Raw genomic sequence first — 22,017 nt, 5'->3', positions numbered from 1 at the left:
TTGTTTCTTTGTCTAAATAACTACTCATAACCTAGTTTTAGAAAGCTCTCAAGAGGCAAGTGTCTCTTTACAAGTGGTTATAGATGCTAATTTTAGGCGGGTTACAGACTGCCCTCAAGCGGCTATTCTCCCGCCACCGCCATTTGCTGCGGAGGGAAGCCCCAGCGGCCAGACAGCAAGGCTTCCTGGCGCAGCGAAAAAGGAGCGCCAAAATGGCGCTCCTTTTCAAAACGTGGAAGTGGCGCCGCGAGGGGCGAAGCGCGCCCTCGCGGCGTCACTTCCACCGCAACACGTCTGGATGCTATGCGTCCAAGACGTCAAAATGGCGGCGCCCATGTGGATGGGCGCTGCCATTTACAACGCGCTCCATGCGTGTTGGGGCTGGGGCCAGTTAAGAAGGGGTGACTGTTCCTAACCCTACCACGCCTCTTCCTAACCCTAGCACGCACGGAGCGCGTCGTAAGTGGCGGTTTGTAACCCGCCTTAGTTTCCTTTTCTGTCTGTGGAAATGGAAACATTCTGTCAGTCTACAAGTCCTTTCTAGTGAGTCAAAAATTTCAGTTTCTCTAAAAATCATTATTTGTATATGTGAAGAGCAGTATATGGATAATTATTAGTATATGGATACTTTTGCTTTCTATCAACAAGGCTAAGGGTTGAATGAAGATAATATTGATGCTCAAATCTTAACACTTTAGGAGCTCTCTGTCAAAGCTATGTGAGTTGTGTATCTATGCTCTTTGGTATAGCAGTGATGGGGGACTCTTTATCTCCAGCTACAACATATTCAGCTCTGGTGAAGTTATAGGAAGCATAAATGGACAGCCCTCTTCCACCTCATAGTCGTTAGAACCAAATTCTGTAATTATAAAAGCAATTTCATTTTTGGAGATGATACATTATTTTTTTTTTCAGTTGCATGTGACCTGCAGTGAGACAACAAGCATTTCTGAAAGAGGTTACACGTGTTTACAATGAAGCTGCCTGTTAGATGTTACAAACTGCAAGTCATCCTGGATGCTGATCAAGCTTCTAGACAAATATATGTTAGTTCATATCAAAGAGAGACAGTTTCCTAATCCAACCATCCATCAAAGTTATTTTACAGTGGACCCTTCCCTTATGTGGGGGATCTGTTCTATAACCCCCCCCCCCACATAAGGGGAAAAGTGCATATGTTCACACTCCATTGAAAATAATGGGGCATGAGCCTGTAATGCATTGTGCATAGTGCACGCACGCACACCATTGTTTCCCCCTGTGCAGCCTCCGCATAGGCTGGAAGCTTCATATGGCACAACCATTTGCAGAAGAAAAGTACAGTACAAAACATAAAAATATTTTGTAGCTTCACAGTGTTGAGTATCTTCTGTGCATCAAGTGGTAACATAGACAGTTAACTTAATTTCATTTCCAGGCTGTAACACAACAAACAGTAGGAAAATCAAAGGTGTGTGTCTGTGAATTCTTTTGCAAGGCACTGTAATGGTTGTACTTGAATAGGAGAAAATAGGATTTAATTCTTTGTCTGTCAAAAGAGTGACAATGAAGCCTGCTTCTCTCTACATTTCTTCATTTCCATAGTTCTGCCTTCATTGTGTCTGTTGGTCATGCTATACTGTTGATGAATTAGCTTTTTATAGGGAATGTATTTTGCACTTGGAAACACTGTTAATGTTTTTCCTTTAGACCTCTCAGGATGTTTTGTGTAAAAGGTAGCACATATAAGTGACAATGCTGTGTTAAAAGAAATCTTTTAAAAGCTTCAGAATGCAGAGTATAATATCTTTTCCTTTAAGGTGTTGAAGAAAATTGTACAGTAGCATTTGCCAGATAAAAACAGTAAAAACATTCCATAGAGTATGTTTTAAGTATGCTAAAGAAAGCTGGCTATATACTCTGTTTTGCTTGTAAGCTACCCATGCAGCCAAGCATCTTTGCTGAAATAATTAATAGCTTGATAAATATTTAAACCAGAATATTAAATTATTTGACCCTGGAATATGTATAAGTGGCAAAACAATCAGCAGATTTTTGTATGGTCAGTGTGGAAAAGGAAATTTGTTTCTGTTATATAGTCCCTCTTTATGCATTATCTTTCAAAACAATTTTTGAATGGCAGGTCAGTTTCTATGGGAAATTAATCCATTTGTTGCTTTAACTGTGTTGCATGTATTTATCTGTGCACCTTTCTGTAATATACTGTTTTGAGCCAGGATGTCCTGGTCCCCATAGCAACTGATCCCTCTCTTCTCTCCACCTCCCTGCCTTTCAAATGATAGATCAAAAAGAATCGAAATGCTGCATAAACTGACATTTCTACATCTTTGGGTCCTTCATCCCAACCAGAGCAGCAAATCTTCAAAAGCAAGCACAAGCTTTTTGATGAGATTTTTTAACCCTATTAGTCAAACCTCCTCTTTGCCAGAATTCTAATTGCTCTTAATTCTGTAGATTAAATGTCAAAAATGAATCAAAATCACTAATTAAAACTTTGCTGGCTTTCAAGTTATGGGCTAAATCCTATGCTTCACTGCTAGATGTAGCAGAACTTTCTTCCAGTCTCTGCTTCAACTCCCAATACAGTCTGAAAACCAGTACCAGGGAGGTTTCCACCTCCTGGTCAAAGAGATTTTTAGGAAGGTGTTGAGGTTGTTGTCCAGAGATGGGAGGAGGGACTGATTGCCTGCCTGTTGGATGGACTAAATCCTCCTTCTCTACAAGCATTAATCATTACTACGTACTGCACTCTCTTTAGAGTGTATAGGATAACATCTCATATTAAGTCAACTTCCTTATCCACAAAAAAAAAGGTAAAACAGTATTCAGTAAAAGTAATGCATCCGCTCTACCATGAATTTAATTTAAAGTAGAAGTGTTCTAGGGGGATGTTATTACTGAAATAGAAAACAGAAGCTCAAATAAAGGAGGCTGAAATTAAATCAGAGTACAGTTCATTGTCAGAATTGTGTGACCCAAGCTTTAATCAGAATGTAATTTTAATTTACATCATGCAGTTAATTGTGTGGAACTCAATATGTGTTTGAAAGAATGGAATCATGAGTTCATGTAAAAGCACCTTCACTGTCACAGTAACATTCCTGCAGTTCTGAAGGCCATCTTTTCAAACAAATCAACCACTTCCGACTATGAAACCTTGCATATAAAAACGAATCAGAAAGATAGTTCTGAACTGGAAACAGAAGTTCTAACTAAATGTTATAGCAAATGTGATGACTTGTTCTTCCACTGCCCAGACGTACAAAATGTGTGATGGAATATCTTATTGTCTGTTGATGAGTTGCTAACTGTATTTTGGATTAGTATTTAAACTACTACAATAGAACATATGAAGAACTTTACTGAACCACACTTGAGGCTTCTTCAGTTCCATCATTTATTTGCAAAGTGATCAATCAGCTATTTATGGGAAGCCTACCATAAGGACATGATGGCAACTATATCCTCTTATGTTCTGGAGTACAGCCTCCAGAAAAAGCACTCCAGCTTAAGGCTTAAAAGATGGACCATTTCCAATGAAGAGAGTAATTCAAGGAAACTTTGGCTCACAAATGCCATGTTGCATCTTCACAGTAGTGCTAAACATAACAAGGCCAGAGTCTGCCTTTGAGGACAAGATACAGAATACAAGATTGGAAGAAAGCCATGGAAAATGGATCATCCTGTGCAGATGGACTAATGGAGAATGTTAAAACATAAGACAATATCTGCATTATTCTGATTTGCAAAATCTCCCTCCAATTAAAAAATAACTTAAAAATGAAGACGCTATCTCTTAATTGTCTCCCTTGGTATGAAATAGTACAGAATAAAAATAGCAGTCAATAAATGTTCTAAAATATTTTGTGTCAAAGAAATTATGGTATATTTAAGTGTATTGTGATTCTTTTTACACAACAATGTTGTAACTCCACAGAAGGAATAATTATTATTTTAGAACAGTTCTTAATTTAAATTAACTGTTTATTTTTATTTTTACATTCATGTCAGTCAGTACTGGTGTTGTTATGTGTGTCTCTAATAAGATCCTATACCATGTTTCATTTTTAAACATAAAACTACTTTTAAAAAATCCATGGTCTCTGCTTTAATTAAAAGTTGGATGCAGATTAATGGTCACATGGCTGGGCAGTCAGTAGATTAATTGAACTCCCAGTGCTTTATGTCTTTTGAATTTTAAAACTTGACAAAACCAACTAATACTGTAAATTTTGGTATATTAATACTGTATATACTCATGTATAAGTCTAGAAATTTAGGTTTTAAAAATTGACTCAAAAAACCTGAGTTGACTTATCCACGGGTCAATGTAAGTACTGTACTTTAAATCATATATACAGTATACTTGTCCCTTCATATTCACTAGGGTTAGGGGCACAAAACCCCTGTGAATATGGAAAAACCGCAAATAACAAAAACACCAAGAGAGAACACCTCTCTAGGAATCTCTAGGTCCTCCAGGGCAACTCTGTGGTCAACATCCGACAGACACTGACCATAGAACTGCACTGGAGGAGCTACAGAGGCCTAGTAGAGTATTCTCTCTAGGAATCTCTAGGTCTTTCAGTGCAACGTTTCATTAAAATTGACCATAAAGTTGCACTGGAGGACCTAGATACTCCTAGGGAGAATGTATTAATCAAATCCGCAAATATGGAGGGATGAGTGTGTATATTAAACCATTCCCTGATTAAAGACAAGAGTTTAATCTGCCCTGGAAGTACTGATACCTTTCTACTCTTTCATCCTGCCAGCCTTTAGTATGAGCACAAATAGTTATGACTGCTGGGATTTTGTTAGTTTGCTGGCATTGTTTTCCTTTGCTTTATCATTGACATCCTTCATTACATGCCACTAAGTTTAACCCCCGACTTATCTGTGGGTCATATAAAAATCCATAATTTTGCCCCCAAAATCTGCCCTCAACTTACAGATGAGGCTGATTTATAGTCGAGTATATATGGTATAGAGATTTAGTGGGTGTAATGTAATAAGGATTAAAAAACAGTTTTAGGGGTGTTACCAGAAACAAACCATCTGGTGAATCTTTGCTTGGAACAAAGGATGGGCTGCTGTTGAAATCTCTCTGCTCAGATGTGATGCTTTCAGCCCCAAGGTCAAGATGGAGAGACAAACCCCCCCCATACACACACACTACAATTTTCTTTCTTAGTTTAAAGCCTGGAATGTACTTGCATTTAAGGTTGTTTTATTTTTAACTTTATCTTTGTTTATTTTTGGACATTTTAAAAACATTTTCCTTTGAAAATATTTTGAGTGCTTTTAGGACTTTGAATTTTATTTTATTTTATATTGCTGGAACAGTTTAAAAACCCTAGACAGTCCGTGAGAGTAGCACATTTACCTTTATTTCACAGCTGGAATTTAAATATTCTTACGTTTGTTCCACTAAAGTGGATGGACGATTAAACAGGTTCAATATTTAATAATCTATTCTTTTCTTAAATACTATTTGTCATCTCTTATATTTGATAAAAATTTACTATTTGTTTACATGCTAGTCAGTCTTAACTGCTTAATTACTAATACTATTATGTTAGCTACATATCTATTGCTTTAGTTGTTGCGCTTGTTCCAGAGTTTCAATTAATGATATTCAGAAAATGCATATTGCAATATGTCAAAGGTAGTGGTAAGATTTTGAGACGTTTAATTGATTATATAATGTTGCGTTATACACTGTCATCTGTTGTCTCTCACCATTTTGTCTATCATTTCAATACAGTTATTTATTTTGGTGTGTGTTCCTGCCTCCACTATCATTTTCCAGCATGATCTCTTCATATGGTTATCAGTCTGCTAGGCTACATTACACTAATTTGGAAACACCACTTCTTAAAGCAAATAAGAAAGAATACAGAAATGTTCCTTTTGCATCAAGGGTCCAAAATACACTGCAGAATTAATCCAGTTTAAGACTGTTGTAAATGCCCTGGCTCTGTGCTAGAGAATCCTGGGAATTGTAGTTTTGTGAGACATTTAGCCTTCTTGGTCAGAGGACTCTGGTCTCACAATAAACTACAATTACCAGGATTCCCTAGCACTGAGCCAGGACAGTTAAAGCAGTCTCAAGATGGAATATTTCTGCAGTGAGTTTTGGACCAAGGTGGTCTACTTACATCTTCTTACCCTAACCTGATGTCTCCCTAATGAGGTGAGCTGCGCAGAGTTTTAGTCTAGCACATTTGAATAGCACAAGGCTGGGGAAGGCAAATTTATGTAATTCAGCACTATTTCCAGGTTGTCAGTCATGTCTCAACTCAGAGGATAAAATAGAAAGAGCTACACCCAGTTCATCAGACCTATACTTAGTCGTACTGCCTGTATTAAGTTAGGCTTGTCCTCCCAAATCAAATGTTTATTCTTGTTAACTGTCTTTGAGTCAATCTCAACTCAAATGGATGAGACATCTAGAGTCCTAGACCCTCTGTCCTCCACTGCTCTGCTTAATTCCTGCAACCCCATAAAACCCGTGACCTCCTTAATAGAGCCCATCCATCTGGCATATGACCTTCCTATCTTCCTACCTTCCTACTTCCCTCCACCTTTCCCAGCATTATTGCCTTTTCCAATTAGTCCTTCCTTCTCAGAGGTGTCTGATGTACAGCAGCCTCAGTTGGATCATCTTGGCTTCTAGGGAGGTTTCTGGATTGATCTGCTCTAGGACCCATTTGCTTGTCCTTTTGGCTGCCCATGGGATCCTCAGCACTCTTCTCCAGCACCACATCTCAAATGCATTGATTTTCTTCCTATCATCTTTCTTAACTGTCCAGCTCTCACATCCACGTGTGGTAATAGGGAGTAGGCTTGTATGATTCTAACTTTTGTACTGAGTTGTATATCTTTGCCTTTTAGAATGTTTTCTAGTTCTTTCATAGCTACCTTCCCCTTAATCTGATTTCCTGACTGCAGTCCTCATTTCTATCAATGTTTGATCCCAGGTATAGGAATTCTTTTATTCTATTTCTTTGCTGTCTAGGTTGAACTTGTGAAGGTCCTCAGTGGTCTTCCCCCCCCCCCTCCCCCGATGTTCAACATTAAGCCTGCCTTTGTACTTTCTTCTTTGATCATCCTTAGTAGGTGTTCCAGGAATGTGAGGTTTTCTGCTAGTACGATGGTGTCATCTGCGTATCTTAAATTGTTTCTATTCCTTCCTCCTATTTTTACTCCCCCTCCTTCTGTGTCCAAGCCTGCTTTCTTTACAATATGTTCTGCATACAGGTTGAACAGATAGGGTGAAAGGATACAGCCTTGTCTGACCCCTTTGCCAATTGGGAACCATTCTGTTTCTCTGTGTTCTGTTCTGACGGTAGCCTCTTGTCCTGAGTACAGATCCCTCATCAGGACTATCAGATGTGTTGGCACTCCTATGCCTTTAAGGGCATTCCATAGCCTTTCAGTCAAAGGCTTTGCTATAGCCTATAAATGATATTGCGAGGTTGCATTCCAGCTCCTGCCTCCTAAACGGAACTTGGAATAATGTTTTCCCAGGATGAATAATTGCCAGGACAAATAATGTATTACCAGGTTAATATACAATTGCAGTCATAACATAAATCATTCAAGACTTTTCATCAAGAATGGTGTAATTGAATTTAAGAGTAATTGGTTTGGCAAACTACCTCTGAGTATTCCTTGCCTAAAAAAACATGAAATGCACAGGGCTGCCAGAGGTCAACAGGTGACTTGAGGGTTCATAGGCAAACACAAATTGTTTGGCAACCCATTCAAGGTGACTTGATGTGAACTGACTTCAGGTTGGACTCAACCTATGGTGACCCTATGAACTAGACATCTCCAAGATACCCTATGCTCAATAGTCCTATTCAGGTCTTGCAGAGTTAGGGCTCTGCTGAGGGAACTACATGGCTCCTGTAATGCTTTAAAAGCAGTTTCTGACCCAAAGAGGGTGACCTTGGGCAACAAGCCCCACTTTCACAACCTCAGAAGATGGCTATAGCAAAACCTCTCTGAAGAAACCAGCCACGAGAGGGTTGCCACAAATCGGAAAGATGCCAAGAAAGCTCCATGATAGGGTTGCCTTCTTCTCGAAGGAGGCACACAACAGCAGAGGTAGTCTCTCAGCCTCAGACTGTGCCAAGAAAACCCTGTGATAGGGTTCACCTTTATTGTTGCGTTTGGGCCCAAAGAAAGAGGCCAAAGTAAGACTGCTTTGGGTCCCTTTGGAGGTATGCTGTTTTGTATATGCATCTTAAGAGGCCAGAAGCTGCACTCTTGTCCCTAGGACTGGAGTGGCTTTGACGTGGCTTCCGACCTCAGGACGCACGCATCATTTAAACAGCATGCCTCCAAAGGGACCCAAAGCAGCCTTATTTTGGTCTGTCTGTCTTGGCCCTTCCTCCTTCAAGAAGAAGGTGACTACCATGGAGTTTTCTTGTCATGTTTCTTCAGAGAAAGGAAAGAGCGTGACTCACCCAAAAGGGTGTCATAACCAAGCAGGGATTCGAACCCAGCTCTCCTAGTCCAACTTTGAAACCATCCCAATGCTGGCTCATCTTAAGTAATAATAATTTTATCACACAAAGCCCACAACCTGGTGTCCCTAGTCCAAAGTCGAAATCATTCCAACGCTGTACACAATCATAACTTTAATGTCTTTTATATGCGAAATTGAGTGCTTTCTATGGGTCGAGGGTGGTGGATTTTCATGATTTTACTGGATTATGTACCGTATTATGTATTGTATTTTTACATTGGGTTTTTGGGAACCCGCCTCGATCCGAAGGGAGAGGTGGGCTAATAATAGGAAATGTGTGTGTTTTCCTTCCATATCAGACAACCAGCAGGCGGAGCTGCGCAGAGGGAAGGAGAAGGGGAAGGGAACGGAAGAGCAGCCTCCGCCGTCGACGCTGCTCTCTCTGAGGGGAACTGAGGAGCGGGCTCTGTTTGGTCGCCGTGGGGGAGGGGCTGCAGGCGGTGACGTCATTGACTGAGGTTTGAGAGGAAGCTGAGGGAAGAGGAGCGCGCGCTCGAGAGCCCAGCGGGGCCAGTTCGTCGTCTCTCAGCAACCAGGTCAGGCCTCTTCTTTTAGGGACGATAGATAGGTGGGGAGGGTTGAGGACCCGGATGATGATGATGTGAGCTGGAGAGGATGAAGAAAAGGAGGCGTGGTTTGTGCGGTGACGTCGCGTTCAGTTTAAGCAGCTGGGATTCGAACAGGCCGCGCGAGCTCCCCCGCCTCCCGACACTGACGTCACCCCGACCCCTCCTCTGATCTTCTCAACCAATCGCCGCCTTTCCCGTCTGAGCGCTGTTGGACAACGTGCCGCGCGCCAGTTCTCGCGCCATGTTGGTTCCCAGAGAGGGAGGGAGGCGAGTTCTCGCGAGGTCAGGCGCTTTTGTTCCCGCGGGAGCTTGGGATCCCGAGGCTTGGGATGGCGGCGGCGGCGGCGGCTGCGCTGAGAGTGATGGGTAATAATAACAAGAAGGGGAACGGGCGACCGGGAGGGAAAGGAAGGAGGCGCTGTAGCGGAGAGGGAGGGAAGAGAAGGGAGGAGGGCGGGGAGGGGGAAAGGCCCAGGAGGAGGCGGTGGCTGGGGCAGGGCTTGAGGGCCCTGATAGTGGCGCCCCCTGCAGCTGCCTGGCCACTTCCCCCTCTTTCATTCCAGTCTCTCTCCAGGGCTCAGCCCAGGAGGAGCCAAGGGAAGTTCAGCAGACCCAGAAGTAGTCATAGTCACAACAACAACAACAACAATGATACTCTTGGCAGAGTCCGCGTATAAATGGAGTACCAGTTGCTCTTGACTGTTCAGGAGGTGCCAGATCTTAGGTTTAGGAGGAGGTTGAGGTGGCATGTAATTGACTTTTTGCCTGCTTCCTTCCCTTGCAGCAGGCATTACTGTCTATTATGCCATGCTTGAGGCACTTCCCTCCCATGCATCTAGTAGAGTGGGCTTTTGCCTCCTTCGTTCCCTTACAGCAGGCACCATGCTTGGAGTGCTTCCCTTCCATTCGTGCCTCATGTGTCTAAAGGAACTGCTTCTTGCTTACTTCATTACATTACAGCAGCTAGTTTTGTATATTATACCTTGTGTGAAGTAGTCCCCTTCCATTCATGTCTCATGCATCTAATATCAGTACTTTTTGCCTACTTTTTTCCCTTACAGCAGGTAGTCTTGTGTATTATACCATGCTTGAGGTAGTTCCCTTCCACGTGTGCCTTTTGCGTCCTTCATCCCCTTACAGCTGGTATTATTGTTTATTACACCACGGTTGAAGTGGTTCCCTTCCATGTGTGTCTCATACATCTAACGAAGCGGGCAAAAGCCTCCTTCATTCCCTTACAGCAGGCATTACTCTGTCTTTTTCCATGCTTGAGGCAGTTCCACTCCATGTGTGCCTCATTCCTCTAATGAAGTAGCCTTTTCTCAGCCGAGGAGAAAGCAGAACTATATGGAAATCTTGCTCTTAGGTGGGTATTAGAGTGGTTCTGGACTCTGAGCCTTTCTTTGGCTGTCTGTCCATACAGAGTTTCCAGGGAAAGAAAAACACTGGGCCCAAATATTGTAAGGCCCTGAATATGCAGAAAGCAGTTGCTGGCCCTTCATGTCAGATAGTTTGTGATGGCGCACCTTGGCAAAGTGTGGTGCATAGAGTAAAGCAATAGTCCACTGTGAAGTTGTTTGAATACCTGTTGTTCTTCAGCCACAATGACTCAGCAGATTAAAGAGCTCGTCATGCATTTAGATTTTGACAAAATCTCTCTTTTCTTATAAATTACATCGCTTTGGAAGTGCAGCTGCCAGAACTGACAGGCCAAAGAAAACACTGCAGGCCTTGTGTATTAAGGGCAGACAATACGAAAGAAAGTATTTCCTTTTACCATTTTCAGGAGGGATGGGTGCCATATTAGTCTGTTACAGTAAAAACAACAAAAGCCTTTGTGGCACCAGAAAGACTTTACATCCTATTAAACATACTGCATACTAGTTGCAAATGCCTTTTCCTTAGGAAAAAATTATGTTTCAATCAGTCCTGTGCATGACTACTAAGAAATTCCTTTTAGTTCAATAGGATTTATTCCCCAGGATGCGTTTGCAAGATTGTTTTTGTTGTGTTACTTCAAGTAGTTTCCAACTGAGGACAACTCTAAGTGTTTTCTTGACAGGTTTCTTCAGAGGGGGTTTGCCATTACACTGTACAGATTTTAGTTATTTATAAGGATAATTATAGCAGTGAGGATTTGTATGGAGAATTATAGCAGTCCCACGTGGAAACACTTGGCAAATATTGTAAACATTGTTGAAGCAACTGTTCAAGAGAGAGGCCAGTTGTTTGTTAGAATACAGATCAGTCGAATTTTGGTTTTAGGAATTTGAAAGCTAGCAAACATCTCAGTAGGCTTTTCCATATATATATATATATATATGGAAGCAACAGTTTGATCAAAAAACCCAAAGAGTTCCAGAGCCTTGTTTTGGAAACAAGTAGTGAATTTTTCTCATTAAGTTATATAGTAAATTATTATTTCATTGATTTTCCTCTAGTCATTTTGTTGTGTTATGCTTAAATGGGACTGAATAATGTGTTAATCAAATGAGCTCCCCCCCCCTTTTTTCCTTTTAGTTCTAGTGAAGACTTATACTAGCTTTGAAACCAGGGAGTCCAATGTCACATTACTTCAGCACTGTACTCATATTATGCCGTGTGCTAATGTGCTGAGAAAGCGGTTGCTTTGCTCCATCTAAATAGGTATTTCCTGGTTTCACACTTCTAGGATTGGGTTGCTGTTGTGTTTCTTCTTCAGCTTTTTTTATAGGGGTTTTCTGTACCCTTGCCCTCAGGCCTAAGGTTCCCTTAATTTAACAGTTCATTTCTAAATGCTGTAAGGCAATGGTTCCCAACCTGTGGGTCGGGACCCCTTTGGGGATCGGAAGACCCTTTCATGGGGGTCGCCAAAGGCCATTGGAAAACACCTATTTAATTACAGTTATGAAGTAGCAACAAGAATAATTTCATGGGTTTGGGTCACCACAACATGAGGAACTGTATTAAAGGGTCGCGGCATTAGGAAGGTTGGGAACCACTGCTGTAAGGGTACCAGGCCTTCTCTGCTTTTGGAAGCTAAGCTTTGTTAGGATTTGGATGGGAGGCTACCAGTGAATACCAGGTGCTCTGGGCTGTATTTTTGAGTAACTGTCAAAGAAAACCCTATAAAGTTCATGGGGTCACCATAAGTCAACAGGCAACTTGAAAACACACACACACACACGAACACTTAAAATTGCCAGCCTTCCTTCCAAGTAAACTTGCCTTGCCATCCATCCACCAGAGTTTCAATTAATGATATTCAGAAAATGCATATTGCAATATGTCAAAGGTAGTGGTAAGATTTTGAGATGTTTAATTGATTATGTTTACTATTTGCCACATGATGGAAATATCTTTCAGTGTTTAAACAATCTAAATCTATCACAGGCAAAAAAGAATAGTAAAGCTTCACTCTAAAATGCCAGAGTACAAATCAACTGTGTAATGGGGCTGCTCTAGTGTGTGTGTGATTTTTTCCCCCTGAGAGAAAGGAGCAACTATTTAGACTTTGCTTAGGGTCCTGTTCTGACCACACAGACAAAATAACTTCTTTATCTCTCTTGAGAAGGCTAGTCAGACATTCAGTTACTCATACCTCTGTATGCTTTATTCACACACACATGTTTAATGTAACAAATTTTGTGAAACAGTTGTTGCAGTGCCGTTTGACCATCATACCTTCGTACTTTTATTTTCTTACAAGTTACTATTTGTGCAAATAGTAGGATACTGTGAAAGGTCTTTATAATTTCCTAATTTCAGTAGCAAATACTGTATTTTCTGGCGTATAAGACTACTTTTTAACCCAGGAAAATTTTCCCAAAAGTCAGGGGTCGTCTTATACGCCGGATTTCGTCTTATAGGGTGGGTATTGAAACTACTGAGCCAGATTGGAGCATTTGCGGGCTTTGTATACAATCCAATCAAAGCAGGCTTTGTATAAATCAGGTTTTCCTGCTAAGTACCTGCATGTCATAAGCATTTGAATTAAAATTACCATATTGAAATCAAATCTGATGTTTTTTAAATTTTTATTTGGTGTGCCTTGGAAGAGAGGTAGTCTTATACGACGAGTATATCCCAAACTCTGTATTTTAACTGGAAAAATTGTGAGTCGTCTTATACGCCGAAAAATACAGTACTTTCTTTCACAAGGCTCATATTTCCAGAAGTAACATTTTAATTCTATGTACAAAGTAATTTATAATTCTTTCAATAGCTTTCAGTATTTCCGCTATTCTATCAGAGAGGCTTTCACATTTGTTTATCAATATTTTATTTACATTAACAGTTTATAACTACATTTTATGCAGTATTCCATTTTTAAGTTTTATTTCCTTGTGCTTTTTGGAAAATGTGAGGGAGTCTTAATGTTGAAAAATGAATTTTTTCATTCTGAAAAATTTAAGACTGGTTTGGAAATTTCAGGAAATCCAATGATAACTATAGTTTGGGGAGTCTTCTGATTTTTGATTTAGTACAGATTACGTTGCTATCCTTCTTTTATCATGTATGAGATCTAGAATAGATTAAAGGAAGAATAAGATTCTCAGTTCACTAAAGTGTTGTGGTGGTCGTGTGCCTTCCAGTTATTTCTAACTTATGGCTATCGGGGGGGGGGGGGGTTTCATGGACTTTTCTGGGGCTGAGAGTATGTGACTTGACCAAGGTCACCCAGTAGATTTCCATGGGTAATCAAAACCTGGTTTTCATAATTGTAGTCCATCTCTGATGCCACTATACCACACTGGCTCTAATTTAAAACACTAAAGTTAATCTATGTATATTTTTATAATAGGCTTTGTCCTTGCATTTTAGAGCTTGGTTTCTGTTGTAAGTGCAGAAACCTCACTGCTTTCTTACTACCACCACCACCCCCCATAAAATTTAGTAACACATGCTTGAAATGTGTTAAATTTGGTATAAAATGGTGCAAACAATATTTGATCTTTTCTCATCCTGTATACTTACCCTTGGATTTCTAATTTCCGAAGTGGGTTTTCAATATCACATCTACACAGATGACATGGTACCATATGGAAGTCCATGACAGACTGCCTGTTGAGTGTGTTTCTGTAGATGACAACAAACTGTCTTAAGGTGAAGATGGGTAAATCATAGATCCTGGCATTTCAGCCTGACCGCCCAGTAGCCCCACTTTTGTGCCCTTCACTGTGTTTACAAGGTTATACACTGGCCCCTGTCTCATTTGCAAGAAACCCTTATAGATCCCCCCCACACACACACACGCTGGTTAGCAGTTTGGTCCAGGGCTCATTACAAGCTTTTGCTCCTGGTGTTTAAGGCCCTGCTCTTTAATGCCCAATATCCCTTAGTATCTGGCAGCTTGGTATCTATCATCTAGGAATTTATGATCTAGAGGCAAAGGATTATTGCAGCTCCACCAACATATACATCTCTATCAAGCCTTTCAGGATGTGGCTCTGCATTGGTGGAACAGTTTTCCTTTGCACCTCTGGCTGGAGAAGGATCTTATCAGTTTTCGCATAGGGCTGAAGACCTTCCTCCGATTTGCCAGATTAAGCTGCTGAGTGTGCCAAAGGTGGCCAGGATGGGTAGTGACTGATGAGGATTTTGTCTTTAGTACATTAGTACAGTTGTCCCTCCATTTTCGTGGAGGATCTGTTCCAGACCCCCCCCCCCACCACACACACACAAAAATGGAGGCTCACGCATGTTCAAGGCCCATATGCTTGAATGGGGTATACGTTCTGGGTGCTTGCACCATTGAAAATAGCGGAGGTTCACCCTCTGCTGATATTCAAGGTCACGAATTTCAGATCCACAAGTTAAGAGGGGTGACTGTACAGTATATTATTTTAGTATATTACAGTATTGCGTTTGATTGTTTTGTGCTTGACTATATATGTCTGGTGTTCCATCCTTTGGTAAAAAGGGTGTTGTAATCAAACATCATCATCATTAAAAGTCATTTTAGAAATCTTAATAGGCTGTACTGCAAATTTTCTTGTAGTCAAAAGTAAGGCCTGTTACAGACTACCAAAATAAAGCTGCTTTGGGTCTCTTTGGAGGTATGCTATTTAAATGATGCATGGGTCCTAAGAGTCCGGAGGTCGCGCCAAAGCCACACTCCATTCCTAAGTGCTGGAGTGAAGCTTTGGTGCAGCTTCCGGATTCTTAGGATGCATGCATCATTTAAACAGCATACCTCCAAAGAGACTCGAAGCAGCTTTATTTTGGCAGTCTGTAACAGGTCAATAATTCAGAAAATAGGGCTGCAGCCAATATTTTTCCTTGAATCTGATTAGCCAGGGTGCACCAGAATAGTTTTCATCCACATCAAGTCAGAATTAATTTGAATTCTAACTTGTGATGATGTCTGTTGGGATGCAGTATGTTGCCAACTGGCATAGTGGCAAAAGTGGTTTTTCCCCCCCTCTCTCACAGTAATAGACTAGCAAGGTATTGCTCTTCTACGGTTGCATTATTGGGCTACAAATTTGTTTGGTGATAAGAGATGTTGAAATAGGGCTATGAAATAAATAGTTGTTCTAATCTAGAAAATGGCTTTCTGTGACTTTCTTCACTCTTTGAAGCTAATCCTGAGAGATGGTGGCTGAGCAATGAATCATAGTACCTATAATGCCACATAATTTAGTGTATGCGTGTCTCTTCTAGTCAACCATGGCCTTCTCAGTGTGTTTCTAATGATGGTCATTCCTGATTTGCAGAACATGGGTCAATACCAGATCACCTTGAGATCCTTTCTGGTCCCAACAAGTGTGATGTATAATGTATTGTAATGAAAACTGGTCATGGTTGTGTACCTCAAACTCACATAGGATAAGGGTTTCTGGTGTGTTTGGCCCAGCATAGTGGTGTATAAGAGAGAGGAAGAGGAAAAAAACTATATGACAAGATAGGTTTATGGCAAGATAGGTGAGTTAGGGGGTATTTGCTTACTTTTGAATATAGAGGGATGGCATTTCTGTCCTTCATGTTGCAAACTAGAAGCCCATATTTCTCTCTTTGATATATTACTTTATTTATATCCTGCATCTTTCTTATATATTTCTGTTCTGAAATTGCTAATAGAAGTACAAGTTGACTCTCGCTTATTTGAAATTCTGAAATGTTTCAAAATCTGTAATTTTTCTAAAATCCACATGACAAGGCAGCAGTAGGGGCAGTGACAAACTGCAGCCATGCATTTTTCAGTTGGAAGGTAGAAAGATAGCACAGCCGAATTCACAGTAAAACTTTGCACAAGCAGCAGCCATAGAAGCTGCTGCTGTTCCTCCCCCATCACCACCGTTTGGTCAAAGAAGTCTAGAGTGGGATGCAGCAGTGGCTGCTGCTGGCAACCATCCCTTGGCCTAGAGGAGAACCCCAAGGCCCCCCCAAAAAACCCTCCTTGCCTTTCCACCACTGAATTCTGGATACCAGTCAAAAAAAGAATATTGCTTTGTGTCAAAATCAGAGATTCTCAAACTTTGGTCTTCGAGATATTTTGGACTTCTACTCTCAGAAGCCCCAGCCAGGTTGGCCAGTAGTCAGGAATTCTGGGAGCTGAAGTCCAAAACATCTAGAGGACCAGAGTTTGGGAACTGCTGACCTAGATGAAAGTAGCAAGAGTATCAGATGCTATTTCCTTGGGAAAGACATTCTATAAAGGTAAGAGGCATCAATGAAAAGGCTTTAACACCTAAGAACAGATGGGAAAGGGTCTTCAATGGCAATTTTATTTATTTACGTATTTAAGGTGTCTTTTTAAAATTACAGTCGCCTCTCAAAGTCTGCAGACTTGAGATCTGTGGACTTGAAAATTCATGGAAGGGCAACCATCATTAACGTCAGTGGGGTACACACCCGCTTGCACGCACCCCATCCAAGCCTATGGTGCTTGATTATGCACACATTTTGCAGATTCCGCCATTAGTTCCAAGGGCCAATTGCATACAGTACTTTCCAAATGCTCCTTGGTAGTGTGGTGAGCAGTTTTGCCACATTTATACCCCCAGGCCACTTTAGGTCCAGGAGAGGCCTTCAAAAAAGTTTTCAAGTTTTATTTTCAGGGGTGTGTGTCCCCTCCCCCCAACCAGCATAATTGAAGATCTGCTTTAGTAAATGAAGACAATTTAGGACTCAGGTGTTTATTCAATATCTGAACAACCTTATTCAGTATCTTGCAGAAATCCAGCCACTTGCTTGGATTGTCTATCTAAGGCCTTCATATCTGAGTCCTAAATTTCTTTGAGTTGTTTCAATACATTAGAGTTGTTTCAATACAGACCGGATGAGTACCTTTCCAGTCCTTAGCAGTCTTGCTACATTGTTCTGGATTGGCAATGGCAAGAGATTTCATTGGACTTCACACTCTTGAGCTTTTTAATGCTTTGTTGTGAGAAAATGTGCATCTTACCTTGAGCATTTACAGGATATTTCTGAAGACGCTTACAGGATATTGTGCATTAAAAAATACACACAAAATGCTGCGTATTTTACACTTTGAGTGGTCAGAATGGATATAATTGTCAAAAGTTTGAAAAACTATTAGTAGTCAGAAGTTATATTAGTTACTTAAATTTTTCAATAAGTGCACGGATTTGGAAGGAATGGGAAGAACATGCAGGTAGAAAACATAGGCAGTGGTTTTTACATCTCAGTTCTGGACTGATTTCATTGGCAGCCCCATGTAAAATGCATTGCAGTAATCCAATCTGAGAGTTAACAGGCCATACATAACTGACCAGCCTGATTAAAATCAGGCATTCTTGGCACTACATGAGCATGCTTCATCCCTTGAAACCTTCCAGTTATTTTGAGGAATAGAAAGTCACCAGATTAATAATTTATCTGAGCATTGCTTCCCAAAGCAAGTGCAGTTGCATATGGGTTCTCTAAACAAAGCACTTTGTGCCCTTGCAGTTTCTGAGGGGTTGTTTCCCACCCTTCCCCCTTCTTTGAGGAGGAAGAGACAAGATCGCATGTGAACTCAGAATGAACTTCTCTGCTTGTTTGAATAGTAAAGGTTGCCTGCTTCATGGTATGGAGTAATGGGTCTGTTGTGGTTGTGGGTGAGATATGAGAGACTATTGCTAGTGGTTGTGTGATGCACGCATTTGTGTTGTGGAAAGAAACTTCCAAGAATAATTCATTTATCATGATAACCTGTAGAAACTGTGAAAATCTGAAATGTAATTTTTAAAATCTATAAATGTTGGCTGAATATCGCATGAAAACATGAATATGTAATTTAAAAGTTGCCTGTTTTATATATACATGTGAATGCATTTTAACTTCATCTTTGCTGAAAAGGACAGAAATAGTTCAGCTTTGGTTTGTCTGTTCAAATCGTGGCAATTGATTACTTGTGATGGTCTTGGCATAAGTTACGTTCAGTCCTTCCGCATTTGCAGGTTAAGCATTCTCAGATTTGATTATTCACAGATTATTGTAGTTGCAGCAACTTCTGTTGCTTCCCCTGACTGGAAATATATGCTCTCTCTAAGCATTCCTAGGTCCTCCAGCATGATTCTGTAGTCAGTGTCTAATGAGATTTTCTTCCAGGATGGGAGTTTTCATTTCTTCTTCTGTGCAGCTTTCTCTCATGCTCAGTTTCATGCTTTGTTTTTTCTTGAGTTCTGACGTATATAATTTCTTCTAAAGCATCTTGGATTTTTCTTTGCTACTTGAATCAAGCTTTAGATCCAGTCATAGTTTTTATATGATTGAGTTCAAAGAGTCCAGCTGGTGATAATGTGGACCTCATGAAACTTGGGGCAGATCAGTATCTCTCATCCAAATCATTTCTTCATAAGATTTGGCCATAATCATAATAATATTAACTCTTCATGGATGTCTTATTATGCTCTTTTAAAGCCATCAGTTTTTGGGGCTTTAAAAGAGCAAAAGAGTTTTAGTTAACATGAACACTCCATTTGGACATTCTGAAGTATAGGAATCTCTGGATATTTATAGGAAGAATGAGTAGGCTGTCTGGTAATCTTTTAGGCTGTTTTATTATATGCAATCATAGAAATACAGACATATACATCTCTTGGTGGGGAAAACAGACATGTCATAGACTTTGCTTTCATCATATTGCAGTATTTTGTGTGTAAGGCATCATACACTCTTCACATTACAGTATAGAATCATAGAATTGGAAGAGACCACAAGGGCCATCTAGTCCAACCCCCTGCCATGCATGTAAGCATGGCATGTAAGCTATTATGCCCTAGCGTCTCTCTAGGGGGCTTTGCTGTAAATATCACAGAAGAATATAATAATCTTAAACAATATAACAGCCATTTATCCATTTAGAAATACCATCTCATTGGTTGATAAACCATACATATCTAAACAGGCATCTGGAGTCCAAAATACACTGTAGAATTAATTCAGTTTGAGACCGCTTTAACTGCCTTGGCTCAATGCTAGGGAAGTCTGGGAACTGTAGTTTTGTGAGGCGTTTAGCCTTCATTGTCAGAGAGCTCTGGTGCCATAATAAGCTACAGTTCCCAGGATTCCCTAGCACCAAACCAGTGTTGTTAAAGAGGTCTCAAACTGGATTATTTCTGCAGAGTGTTTAGGACCCAAGAGATTAAAATCCTTGGGCATTTTTAAATCTAATATCATCTGTTACCATAATGGGCATCCATTACAATCATAATGGGCAATCTATCTATTTTAGCATAGCCTCATTGCTTTTTTTACTAGTAATATATATCAGCATGTCTGGGCAGTTTGTCAATTTCTCAGAAACAGCCTGACAGAGGCTAAGTTGCAGCCTCTTATTCATATGTTTCCATCTCTTCTCTGCTTCTTTTATTATTTATGCTCATCAATTTATGGTGAGCCCATGAATTTCATGGGGCTATTACATAGCATGTTGATAAAGCAGTGGTTTCTGTAGACACTACAAACTTCACAAATATACTCATTTGTAATTAAAACAAAATAAATCATAATAGCCAAAGAAATACCTAGCACTAATACTTCCTGGTCGAAGGGCCACTTGGAATGTAGAAAGTGGGGCAAAAAGAAAATGCGAAGGTAGGCAAATTTCCCATACAGAATCTCCTTTCTTTTCCTCTGCAACATGAACCCCCAAAAGCACTTGTTACAGTTTGGCTGGAACCTTGAACAAGATTGAACTGGATTGATTGATTGGCTGGAACCTTGAACAAGATGATACATGGCAGAATGGTCGTCCCTCCTATTTTGTGGACTTTCCATTCACACCCCTCCTATTTTGTGGACGGGAAACCAGGGGGGATAAAATGGCATGCGTGCAGGAGTGCACGGTTATTAAAAACAATGGGCCTTGGATATTTGCGATATTTCTGATAGGTGGGGTGGGGTCCGGAACGGATTCCCCATGAATTGTAAGGGACAACTGTACTTTTGTTTATGTGCATACCCATTTTGGTTTGGGTAGGGGGAAATATTCCTCCTGGGTTAGTGGAAGTTAAAATGGCTATATCTTCCTGTACAGTGCGCCCTTCTCTTACATGGGGTATCTGTTCCGGACACATACACACCCCGCATAAGGGAAATACTGCATATGCTGGAGCCCCATTGAAAACACCCATACTTGGACACTCTCAGGCTGACTGACTGGAGGATGTATCTCTTGGTTTTCTACCTAATATTTGTCAAGATACCATTGCTGCAGCACATGGTCTGGTCCTATGAATACAAATGGAAAAAGTCCGCTTTTTGTTGCATTGAGGAATCTCTTTGCTTCAGACACAAGGCAGTCATATGCTAGAGTTTCCCTTCTCTCTGTCCAATAGATCGCTCTCTCTCTTTCTCTTTCGTCAAGGGGTACATGGTGGCAATCTCATCTAACTTCCAGATCATCAGTAGGCCTTCCTGTTTTCAGAACACATTGGTAAAAAAAGTTCCTGAAGTACCTTCACTCTTTAGTCTTGGCTTCAATGCCTCAGTGGAGTTTGGAAATAGTCCTCTTGCCACAAACCCTTTAAATCAATTCTTGCAATGTCCGACAGTTTACCAGGAAGATGTTCTTTTGGTGGCTACTACATTGGTCAAAAAAGCAGGAGAACTATGTATCTTTAGTGTGGATTAGCCTTACATGCTGTTTCACAGGAACAATATGGTAGTGAGACAAGAGATTTTCTTTCTGCTGAAAGTGGTGACAACCTTTCCACGTGAATCATGTTAATGAAGAACTCAAACTCTTGGACCTTGAACAAGTCCTTAAGTGCCTTGATATTAGACGCGCAGAAGCATTTTATGTGGACAGGATTGCTGCCTTCCATGGGTCACAAGGACTTTTCTTGTGCTTGTCTTCCCAGCACTTCTGAAAGTGGTTTGTTTCTACCATTTATCTATGAGCCTACCTATGAACTAGCAAAACAAGACTGTCTGGCTCTTACATGCAGCCATTCCAGCAGGCTATGTCTTCTGCCTAAAGGTATTTCTTTGGGGGATGTTTGCAGAGCAGATACATGGTCACAGCCTCTGACCTTCATCTCCTACTACAGAATGGATGCAAGGTCCAGGGGTGAAGCTGTATTTGGGAGAGCCATACTGTTTTCTTGTCTCTGGTGACACTACTGTCTCCAGTGGTGAGTAGTTTGGTAGTCTCCCATTTGTGGAAGACCATGAAGAAGGAGGACAAGTTTCTTATCTGTAACTAGAGCTCTTTCAGTGGTCGTCTTGAACTTACAAAGCCCCTTCTATCTTCCCCTCATCATGTCCTTCCTTTCCTTAGTTCCTTGGTGCTGCTTAGGCATACATGGAACTGAGGGTTTAGGTGGGAAACAAGCTAGTCAGTTGTACAGAGTGGGTGGGGTTACTGCTAAAATACTGACATAATAGCTCTAGAACAGTGGTCCCCATACTGTCCCTTTAAGAGATTTTGGACTTCAGCTCCCATAAGTCTCAGCCATGTTGACCAATAGTCTGGGA

The 22,017-nt window shown here is 40.8% G+C and overlaps 1 protein-coding gene across 3 annotated transcripts in view; it reads left to right on the top strand.

Moving 5' to 3' along the window:
• The first annotated feature begins 8,877 nt into the window (after positions 1-8,877).
• The window catches only part of ZZZ3 (zinc finger ZZ-type containing 3), a 77,439-nt gene continuing 64,299 nt past the window's right edge, over positions 8,878-22,017 (top strand). For 2 of the 3 annotated variants that reach the window (XM_042461583.1, XM_042461581.1), the window contains exon 1: positions 8,878-9,075. The gene's annotated coding sequence lies outside the window, so the exon portion shown is untranslated. Of the gene's footprint in view, positions 9,076-9,325; positions 9,475-22,017 lie in introns of those variants that run through there. The other variant, XM_042461582.1, reaches the window with a different exon arrangement.

This window comes from Sceloporus undulatus, chromosome 4 (assembly GCF_019175285.1).
Source record: "Sceloporus undulatus isolate JIND9_A2432 ecotype Alabama chromosome 4, SceUnd_v1.1, whole genome shotgun sequence".
NCBI classification, from domain to species: Eukaryota; Metazoa; Chordata; class Lepidosauria; order Squamata; family Phrynosomatidae; genus Sceloporus; species Sceloporus undulatus.
This window is presented reverse-complemented; position numbering and strand designations above follow the sequence as displayed.